The 12061-nt window shown below is 36.7% G+C and overlaps 1 protein-coding gene across 3 annotated transcripts in view; it reads right to left on the bottom strand.

Annotated features, from left to right (window-relative positions):
- Nucleotides 1-12003, bottom strand: part of B3GAT1 (beta-1,3-glucuronyltransferase 1) — a 2298313-nt gene extending 2286310 nt beyond the window's left edge. For all 3 annotated transcript variants that reach the window (XM_044081176.1, XM_044081174.1, XM_044081175.1), the window contains exon 1: nt 11639-12003. The gene's annotated coding sequence lies outside the window, so the exon portion shown is untranslated. The remainder of the gene's footprint in view (nt 1-11638) is intronic.
- Nucleotides 12004-12061: the final 58 nt, after the last annotated feature.

Raw genomic sequence — 12061 nt, forward strand, 5'->3', positions numbered from 1 at the left:
TTGAGAAGCACTAGAAGCATGAATGACAAAGCATCCTAGAGAATGAAGAAGTTTATACTACATGGGATCACCCTTTACCAAAATAGATGTGAGCACACCAGACATAGTAGTCCATGAAAAAAAAGACAGCTATATCATTTATCATTGAAACTTCAACACCCAGTGATTACAGTGTCTTACTAACAGAGAGAGACAAAGTAATAAAATCCCAGTATTTGCAGGCAGAAATGAGGACATTGTGAAAGTAGGATACCCAGACAGTTCCAATAGTAGCAGGAACAATGGGGCTTATACAAATGAATGTACAATTGTATTTAGATATGCTACCAATACATGGAACTCTGTATGAATTGCAGGAGGAGTCAGTTCTTGCAGGTGCTGAGAAGATCACTTTTGGCTAACATTAAAGATTGAAACGATCCCAATCTCATAAGCTCCAACAGTACCCTGAATTAGAAATAGGGTCCATTTCCATCATGGTATTAGAAATACAAAAGTCTTGGAGAGATTAAACGGTGTAAAACCCTGTAGAATGCATAACTATCAGTCTTTCAGTCCTTCCCTGTACTTTAATTTCTGTGTACATTTTGTACAATTCTTTTGCATTCGTGCCTATGTATTAATCACACATCGGTTATATTATGCTTCTGTTGATATTTGATTTTATTTCTCTTTGCTACAATATGATTGTATCTTCATATGAACCTATAATCCATCTTTTTGTGATCAGTGGTTTATCCCATTAACCAAAATGTAAGAAAGCAAGTAAGCTAGTAGGTAAATAACGTGGTTACTTACAACCTCTTATTATATAATTGCTTTAGTTTATCCAACCGAGAGGACTATAGGCAAGTCAAACTTATGTCACATAGGTTTGACCTATAGTCTTAGATGCATGCTCTGATTCAAAAGGTTTGACATTATAGTCTTAGATGCATGCTCTGATTCAAAAGGTTTGACATTATAAAGAAGAACTAATTTTGTGTTTTTTTAACCCAATATTGGATATGCTGATCATATCTTAATCTGTGATCAATTATTACACCCTATAGTTCTGTGTTTTGTACTAGCTCAGTTCTATTGTTCTTGATTGATTGATAGCTAGGAGGCGAATATACAATTAGGTAAGTTATCTTTGGCTTTAGGATTACTTTAGATCACTGAAGCCATTTTTCATTTTTTGTAAAGGACTTTGGAGCTGTTTGACTGTCAGGACTGCATGTATTTGTGTTGAATTATCTGCATAGTGATTTATGTTTCCAGGGAGAGTGGTTGTATACATGTTATTTATTTATAAGTAAATTAAAAAGTATTGATCTAATACTGAACTTTAAAGATACACCTATTATTGTTTCTTGAGGAGTTGACAGCTCATCTACTCTAAAATAATTTGGCTGTATTGTTTGTGATGGCCAGTTCGGTAACTGAAATAATAATATGGATGTGAAACGGTATCAAATAATTTGGATAGATGTAGACATAGGAATAGAGCCACCTTGATTTGGTCACTCATGAGTACAGTTTATGACAGTCATTTTGTTTCCTAGCTGTTGCTGGCCTAAATCCATGCTGTGTTGTGGAAAGCAATTTGTTCCCTGCTAGTTAGCTGATCGGCTGTAGGTGAAGACATTTTTCAAGCATTTTAGATGGAGGGAACAAGATAGCTATAGGTGTGTGGTTTTCCAGCTCAAGAGATGTGCCACCTTTATGTAAGGGAATAACACAGGATTGTTTCCAGAGAGGAAGATAATTTATTAAATCACAGATACTGCGTATGCAGCTTTTTTGAGTTATTCTGTTGGAGGGTTGTCTGCTGCAAAAGAGAAGAGGGTTTAAGTTTTTGAATATGTTTTTCCTCATGATACTAGGAGCATAATGAGCGAGAAGGCAGTAGTGACTGACTGCATCACGTACTGATTCTTTGGCCATACTTAGTGTATTAAGGGAGTTAGCAAATTGTATGAAACATTTATTAAATCTGCATGCTACATTATAGATTGTTTCATCTGTGAAAGTTCAGGGTTGTATTTTTTTTAATTATGCTGAATAAGTTTATTGATTATTGACCAAAACAGTTTTGGAGCTTTGCTGTAGTTTTCCTGTAGATTAGTGTAGTATTTTGGCTAGCCTTTATATTCTTAATTAGGTTTCACAAGTGCAGATGCTGTTGCTGATTGATGCCACATAGATAAAACACGGACATTTTTTTCTATGTGGCATCATCTTTTTATTTTTGATGTTAACAAGAGTGCAGGTTTTGATTTTACTCTTTCTGTGGTGAGGAAGTGCAAGTGAATTTAATATACACAGGAAGGTTTTGTTGAACAAAGCTACTGCACCATCTAAAAGCAATGTTTTTAGTGGCTCCCAGATCATAAGGATAAACAACGTTTCCTTATCAAATATGGTTGTATTTCTCATTATGTTATATTGGATGCTTCTATGAATTTTAGAATGTTTCCATATTGTGGAGACTAGGTTATTGACCCTAATAATGTCAGGCATATTCCCTGCAAGAGTAATTTGATGGGATCCAATGTCAGTATCCAGACCAAGACACTTTGTTTTCCATTAGCTTTACGTGTTCTTGTGGGTATTATGTTTTAGCTGCATGTAATTTATGTATTAGGTGTTTATAAGCTCTTGAGGTATTGACGAGTTATTATTCACTAACATGGGCCTTCTAATTTGAAATTCTCTCTTTACCGCCATACTCAACATGTAAACGTTTGTGCTTAACGTGAGCACTTTATTCAAAGAGAACATCTTTCCATCTTTGACAGCCATTGCTGAAAGCCATTTTTCCTGGACAGTGGATAATTAGTCTTTGTCCACTTATTGCATATCTGCCAATCTTATCAAATTTTATTTTGAATTTACGGTATTAAGCTCAGTAAATGTCATTTCCTACTTCATGTTGTTTATTAACTTACTTGAATGCACACAGTCTTGATCTTTGAGCATGATACGATTTATGCTTCAATGTTGTTATACCTCATAACTATTTTATTATATGTCTTGCTATGTAGTCTCTGTTGCTGGTGTGAATCATAGCTGAAAAAATGTCCTAGGATGAGTCTAGTTATCCAGTTAACAAATGGATAAAAATCAGTCTGTTCTTCTGTAGATCTATGGAATCAATAGCTTTGTATAAGTCCATTTATCATAGGATCATAGGAGATTACTAGGCTATCATATCAACACAGAAGTCATTTTAAGCCTAGCCATTTCAACCCAACGTAATACCATACAGGTACTAGTCAATACCCAAGATTGCCTTTAGTGATGACTGCCATGTCCAGGAGGGTTGTGGGTGCTATCCAGGGTAAACATTTATAGTGCCCCATTCTGTTGAACAGTGTCATAGAGGTGCTCTGTTTCACATGAACTGGTTGCCTGTTCCAAAGACATGGCAGTCACTGTGACATAAATCTATCCCTCCAGCATGTCAAAGTTACAGGCCATATTTAAGTTCCAGGAACAGGTATCCCTAGAACCATTTGATTTACGGATATGGAGTAAATTCATTAGGCTTTGGTCTTAGGTCGCTCTGTAGGCCAGGCATAAGTCTCCCCTAAGAAGTCTATATGTACAGTGATAGGGAGTTTAGTTGGCCCATGTAGGGCACATGCTGGATGTCCTTTATCTTCTTTGTTAGAAACCTCTGTGACGTGTCTCTAATTGCTGTAGGTGCTTAGTACGGTACCTACTTCATGGGGCATTCTACTCAATTATGGGCTGGATAAGTGCAGAGTATGGGGGTTATAACTTCTTTTACTGTCGAGGTGATGCCTTTACTAATCAAGGGAGCTACATGGAAAGCTTTCCTACAAGCAGTAGACACATGGTGGTCAAATTTAAGATTATGATCGACCTATGATCCCAGGTCCCTTACCACTTCATTGGTACTTAGGGTATTGTTATTGATTTGATAGTGTGAAAGAACATTGTGCCGAAGGGAACAATGATGCATTTCATTGCATTCAATTTGAGACCATGACTAATATGCCAGTTATTGGTCTGTGTGTGACCATCCTGGAATATACTGACATCATTTGGGGATTTTGCACCTAGTTTGCAGTTGTTTGCAAAACTGGTCAACCACAACCCTTTAGTTTTATAACAGATCTCCTGGTTGATGTGGTGTCACCCACTTTGATAGTGTGTGCCCAGTTTGTGAGTCAGTTGGTAACCCATCTTACAATGAAGGTGTTTACATTCAGTTTGATAAGTTTATTGGTAATGCCTCAATGTGGGATTGTGCCAAAAGCTTTTGCCAAGTCAAGGTATGCTGTGTACACAGATATGCCCTCATCAGTGGCCTTGGCCACACTTTCAGAGAAATCCACCAGGTTTAACAGGCGGGATCTACCCTTCATGAAGCCAAATGGGGTGGGATCCAGGGGTTGGAGGTCACCTATGTCTTTATTTACAAGGTCCATAAGCATACGTTCTATGGCCTTACAGATGAGAGTGGTCAGGCTTATGGGTCTGTTACTAGGCCACCTTTGTGGATGGGGAATAACTTTCTGTTCTCCATTCCACAAGAACAAAGCCTGTGTTTAGGCTATGATTGAAAAGGGTATTTATTGATGATACTAGTTCATGTTTTAGCCTGTATAGAAGACAGCCTGGGATGTCATCTGGTCCCATAGAGGGAGTGTTCTTTGCCTTGGACAGGGATTTGAGGACCTGTTCTTTAGATATGTAAGGTGGGGGGGTTGGGGGAGGGTTTGTTGCAAGTTAAGATGGGATAAGGGAGTGAAATTTTCACCAATTTATATTCTACTTTACAAAAATTAATAGGTAGAAGTCTTAACTACAGAAAGTTGGTCAAATGGATATGGATTACCTAATATTCTGAAACCATTTTCAGTAGTCAGAAATTACACCCGCTAAAACACATTTTATCAATAATGCTCACCACGTAGAACTTGAAAGTGAAAGGTCACCATTCATCATTTGTATGAGTTCATATATTTTAAAAATTTGGCCCCGTCATCTCCTACTCTGGTGTCTAAGTTTCATTCATGTGTTACCATGACTTTCTTAATATTATATCCAGCCATCATATACATTTTGTTTTTTTCTTATCTCTATATCAGTTTTTTTGGTATGCTTTTTCTCCTTGTATCTGTTGACCTTTAAGCCTCTCTATTTGGACTGAGCCCATTGATTCACTGGTACTGGGTATCCAAGGGTGAAAGCTGTTCAGAGGGGCCATCATCCAGGTAGCCATGATGCTGGCTCCATACCTTATTGCATAAGGACATATTTCTGCTAAAATCAGTAATCATCTTCTGTTCTCGAACTGGTTGATGGCTTGATTCCTCTACACCTAATACTCTGCAGTCCAAGGGGACTGTCAATGTGGGTAGAACACCTTTATGTACTCCCAATCTGCCAAGCACCTCACACTCAAACGGAATACTGGTGGGAGGGTTCTGGTGTACTTCAAATTCATCTAATATCTTTCACCATCTGCAAAGCCATTAATGAGAGAATAGCTACCATCCAGACAAAACTGCAATCTCATATTAGCCAGGGAGGAATACATGCCCTCTCTCGACTTCCATTTATGATGATAATTATGGAATAAAAAATCAGCCATTCCAATAATCGGACATGCAATGAGATGAGCGATGTATGTGAATTCAGGAGCAATTATAACTTCCCATCATGAGCACATGCTCCTGTACAGCTAAGATAAAAGGATAGCATTTGTGTAGCTTGATGGCCAAATGCTTGCTCTGGGCTATCCTGGGCCTTGCTCAGAGACATTGGATGACCTCATCCTTCCTCCTGACACCAATTGTAGCAGATGCATAAGCTGTTAATTGGTCTCTGGTGACCTGCACCACTGTCAAACCATTACTCCTGTACATCACGGAGATGGCCTGTGCATTTGTATATCAATTGCTATTAAACAAAATGAGCTTGTGACCATGATTTGCTACCATGCAATCAGTAAAAACTTAAATCAAATTGTAAACATGGAATTTGTCAGCACAATATCAGATATATGTTGGCTTTTAGTCAGGATGAACAGGATTTGAAAGGAGCCATTTGGCGATACTTAATAACATTGCTTGCATTAAATTTGTTACCTTGGAACTTTTCTTCCCTGGCCTCTGCTGAAAAAGGGCACCTGTGCCTAGTTGGACTTTCCCAGCAAACAAATAGAAATAAATAAAGTCAGATGTCAGTCAACATCTGGGATATATTTATTAGATATAAAAACATTTAAATTAGGCCAGCTATGAATTCTCCAAACCATTTAGTTATATGCAGTCAGTCTGGTATTGTATCTGCATAGTAATCTGCCCCTGGTCAGATGAGTGAGTTTGACTGCCCATTAATATGACCCTTGGTCAGATACTATAGAACCACAAATGCTGACATCTTTAGGTTTCCTTAACTAAACTGAACATGAACAAACAGACCATGATGGGTCCTTTTTGTGCTATGCCATAACTGGCTCATTAATTCTACCATGTCAATAACAAGTGGCAACAGTCTGAAACTAAATTACTGTACCAGATTCAAAAGGCTAAGCACACAAAGTACAGAATTCTAAAATATTGTTGAATAGCGCACTTGCATTTGCTCAAACTAAATCCTCAGATGCATAAAAAAAGACACACAAAATTTCCCATCCCACAACACAAATCAAAGTTCTTGTTAAAAATTGTGCAAACAACCATGTTTTTTAAGTCTGCTATTTATTTTACCACTGTGAGTTGCAAACTATGGACTGTAGCACTAAATTATAGACATACATTCTTCAACAAAATGTTATCCGGGAAGGCACACTGATATGTTCCACCCTCATCAGAGAGATTGCTATAAGCACTGAATAAGTGTCATATACCTTTAGATTACTTGCTTTATGAGCACATCCTTTTGCAAAATGTGACCTCCAATGTATAAACACATTCTATATTTTTTTATTGATCTATGCCTTGGGATTATCTCCTGTATATATAGTGTACATTTAGAATTTATTTGTTCCCTTTATTTTGCATGTGTGACCATTTTAATTTTTTTCTTAGTGCTGTATGTAACTTTTGAACTCTAATATGTTTTAAGCCACTTTACAAGTTGTAGCATGTCTTTTTCTCTATTTTTATCATATTTCTTAACTCTAAATATTATTGTTTACTTTGTCATTTGATTATTTTTGTTACATCTACTAGGAGCTTTTCTCCTCGGGCATCCACTGAAAAAGGGCTGCTGCCCAGTTGAACTAACCCAGTTAACAAAATGTCAGATAAATAAATGTGTACATAATAAAACAAATAACTATTTACAGAAATGAAATAACTATTTAGAGAAATGTCTGCATCACTTCCTACTATGTACAACAGTAAGACTCATTAAACAGACAAACAGTATAAACTGATCGTAGGAGTGGTTTTACCCAGAAATAATATTCTGCGGATATTTTTTGTTTTCATCTGAATAGTAGACATTTCTTTTTGATACACAACAGTGATTGCATTTATAAATTCTATAATCTTCTCAAATACATGCCAAGTTTGGTTCTTAAGGAATGGTTCTAAAGAAGGAAACAAGATGGACAAAAGATCATTTTTGTTTTGAGGTTCATGGTGATAAATCTAGTTTTTTTAGAACAAGGATAGCTGTAGCTGTAAATGAATAAAGCTAATTAAATGCTTTTCCATTATAAATACAATGAATGGTAGAATGGAGTTGGAGATGCATTATGTAGAACACATTACTCTGTAAGCATGCCGTGCCTGTTTTTGAATGTTGTGCAACTGAGGTGATATGAACCCCTCTAAACAGAGCCATACATTGTAAGTGTTAAGCAGTCTTTGTGTTCTGCTGAGTGACAACCCTCAGGGCTGTGCTTGCAAGTTATGCATGCTAATAGCCACATCACTGCCTCCTACAGAGTCTTGATTTCAGTTTTACTTCCATGAAACAGTAGACTAGAGCTGATCATTTTCTTTATATTAAATGTTGCCTTCAGCTATGATTAAAAACCCAAATTCAAAAATACTGCTTCACAGACATTAATGAATGCAGCAATTGCATTTATTTACATAGAGACCGAGTTTCATTTTAAGAATGGGGTACATCACAATAAAAGAGTTTCCTCAGCTCTTGATACAAAATAATCTGTCTGCATCAGAAATGCTAGGTAAATATATTAAAAGCTCACAATGCAGATGAAAAAAAAAACAGACTAAAGAAAGGCAAAAATCTCCTAAAGTGGCATTAACCATTCTTTTATCCAATGCTGTCTTTTTAAAAGTATACTAAAGCATGCATTTTCTGACTCTCATACCATAGATTAAATCTTACTTCACAACAATGTAAGACACACTATGAATCGGGCAGCAAAAATAAAGTGTGTGTAGCTTTACAAGTCCTGCTGTCAAGAAAAGGTTTCCTTTTCTTTTAATGTAATTGACTGACAAACTCCTGTGATAAGCAGCATATTGATGTATGGTAACGGCCGGAGGCAGTCATCTCGACGCTCTTCTTCTTAGCAGCGCATTACCTCATAAAAAAATTATTTCAACAGTTTTTCTCTGCCGTAGTTTATACAGCACAATTCCAGTCAATTTCTCCATTTTAAATTTAACCAGATAATAATTATTGAGACCTTTCTCTGTCTTAATACTGATTGCTGATATTCATACTTTTGACAAATAATTGTACACTCAGAAAACTCAAAAGTGTACATTTACTCATCTTGAACAAAATAGGAAAAAATGTCTCAGACAAGTCGTAAAGCACAAAGTGACAACAAATGAACTTTACTGTGAAATAAACCAAGCTAAGAACTGTAATTGAATATGGTTTGTATAAAAGGACAATGCTATTGTCAGTGGAGCAATCCTATGCTCATTTACATACATTTAACTGCTATCAAAATAAAATGTATGTAACAGTGCCAGCCATGTTTGCCTGGTTTTCCATGAGACAACTGTCAGATCAGTCTGTATATGAACTTCAGTGTTTCTCGGTCCATACATACCATTAAGTACATTCCATGAGCAGGGACAATCCTTGTCAGGAATGGACACAATTTTGCCAGCAAAGGTCAACCACAATGCATTGTAAAACTGCCATTACCCAATCTTGCCAGCATATTAATGGCAAGTATGTTTCAATAGCTGTATGTACCACAGGGTCTGATCTAAGGTGTTTTTTCTGTTATGGGCTTGTGTCTGTCACCATCATGCAGTCATTGTACATTCTGGGGAATTTGTCCACAATGATTTATAAGGAGACACCTTGAAATTAATGCATCCTAACAGTAAACTTTCAGGTAATCAAATCGCTTACATTTTTTGCAGCCTAGTTACGTGCCTTGTGCTTGTACCTTATTTGTGCCTGGAACATCAAAGCATCCTTGTTTTAGCCATTTAAACATCCTTGGTCATGAAAGTATATATTGAAACCCTTCAGTTCATTTCTATAAGTGCTCCTTGGTAACTAACATCTGCACATTAAAAATCAAAATACAAGGAGACACACGAGCAAAATATTGCACCCATTTGCTGCAGAACAGATGGTTACTTTTTATTAATTACTTTGTACTAGCTGGTGCAAGAGCTCAAGTCATTCTAAAATTTAAAACCACAAACTATGTAGTTATATCAAGGCATATAAAAAGCAAAACAGGTGCACCACTCAAAATAAGGAAAAAAGATATAAAGCAAAATTACATTTTGTCAACATTTTTTGGAACAGGTTCACTAGCTGTGGGATAAATAATGTTCTAATAGATGGACTTCTGTTGGAGAAATGCATCCTTGATGAACATTCAGTAACTAAGAAGTTACTGCACAGTAAATGCACTTTAAATATATTATAGGATGCAATAAACTGTTATGCAGTTTGTCATACATAACCAATAAGTAGAAAGAGGCAGTGTGTAGTGTTCCTTAAACTATGGTCTTAGCAAAAGTGCCATAAAATTTTATAAGCAAAAGGATGCCACTTACGTACACACACACGCATGCACGTAGGTGCATTTGTGCACAGACACACATACATATGCACACAAACAAACATACACACATAATGAATTAGTAAAAAAGGATAGATCAATTTTTGTGCTCCATATCACTTCAAAATGCACCCTATAAATCATTAATGAATCAATGCAGGTCTGCAATGAAGGCCTTAGCAAACACTTAGACGAACTATACAAAAGCAGGCAGTGATATAACAAAAAGACATAAGAAGATCCATATAATAATCAGGCTAGAAAGCAGGAATGATAAAAAAATCTAACAGTAGTAAAGTAAGGAGTGTTTTTTTATAGAATGATTTGTGCTTCTATATTGATTGTCTTTGGTCTGCATTCTTCTTCAAAAAGCAGACAGCGCTACTGATGAAAGAGTCTGGGAAGGATTATTTATTAGGGTTAACATTATAAAAAAAGTTTCCTGGCTTGGGAGCTGAATGACATCCTTGTGGTATGGTACAAAGCTGCTCAAGCTCACCTTCTTTCCTTTTGATAATCTTAAGGAAGAAGGGTATGCAAGGTTAAAAAACAAACATAAGCATCAGTCTGGCAGAAAAAAAATGCATCTTTTACCCATTATGTGTTTGGAAGAAATATTGCTGTGGAGGTAAAAGTATGTTTTCTGAAAAGGGGTTTAGAGATTTCACATCTAACAGCTGATCCATGAGACACCATGACTGTAAGGCATAATACACATATAAATGTCTCACTTATTGTAAAACACTGGCATGGAAAGCATCTATTATCTGGCTGGGCATATTGGGCTGACAATGTGGGGGGGGGGCATAGAGGGACTCAGATATGCATACTCTGGACACCCCTTTACCTATACTTCCTAACAGCATTCACACAAACACATACCTAAAATATGGAATTGGGACCCCTGCTGCAAAGCACCTGTCTGTACAAGATCAATAATAAATGAAGTTTTTCACTTATAATAGTATTTAAAATGATATATTGACAATGAAATACAGTGAAGAAAGGTTGCTTATCTACTGAATTCACATTCTTGTTTCATCATTTGCTAAACTAACAGAAATAAAAAATAAAGTTTTTAACTCCTTGTCTCAAGTTATTTTGTGTTTGAAGAGTAGCCCATCATGAACACTGTCTGTCATAAGTAAATTGCACTTAGTTTCTTTCAGGTCATCAAAACACAAGCAAAATAAGAGGCAAATTTCTTTCTACTCCATGGATTAGATTTGAACACAGGGGAATTGATGTAGTATAGGTAATATCTTCTGCATATATTTTACCCATAAATTAACCTCATCTTCCACTAATCTGAGTAGAATAACTTGCTTTTTCCTTAACAAACACTTATCCTTTAGTGCATTTCTGAGTGGAGTAAGTGTGAAGGGTAACAGTTTGAAAGAAATCTCAGCACAAATTGCAAGGCAATATTTTGGTTTACTACCTCTGTGAAAGAGTCATAAAATGCAGAAAGTGTGACAAGAAAACTGTATGTATGGAAAGCACACTTATGAAGAACAGCTCTTCACACAAAGAGGTGCTCTTTAATTCAAAATAAAAGCTGTTTTTAAAGGTTACTTGTTTCATACCTCCTTTCTGATGTATGAAAGGTACAGTACAACTAAGCTATGCAAGGAAACAAAAATGATTTACCTCATTCTGTGTGACTGAATAGCCAGATTTTCCCACCGCATACCGAGAAACGAGTCCTATCCATTCCGTAATCCTTTTTCCCTCTTCTAGGAACAGAGTCAGAATTCAAAGCATCCCCTTTATTTTATCCAAGATGAGCCTAACAGCCCTGTCAATCAGTGCAGACCATAGCGAACAGTTTTATGTGAGACTGGAGTCTAGCTACCTAAGCAAGGAACTGGTTTAGCCCTAGATCTGTGAAGAGACACAATTCCCAACAGAAAGAAAGAAAGAAGCCCAGCTAGACAGCATGGAGCAGGAATCCAAATCTGTGAAAAGCAGAAACTAGCCCTGGACCTCAGATAGCCCACCCTCTCTGAGGAAAAAGGGGGACTTGCACTGTTAATGGTCTGTACCAACTGCATAAAAGGTTAGCTGGGAGGG

Source organism: Protopterus annectens, chromosome 8.part0 (genome assembly GCF_019279795.1).
Source record: "Protopterus annectens isolate FY-2018-M chromosome 8.part0, PAN1.0, whole genome shotgun sequence".
Classification (NCBI taxonomy): domain Eukaryota; kingdom Metazoa; phylum Chordata; order Ceratodontiformes; family Protopteridae; genus Protopterus; species Protopterus annectens.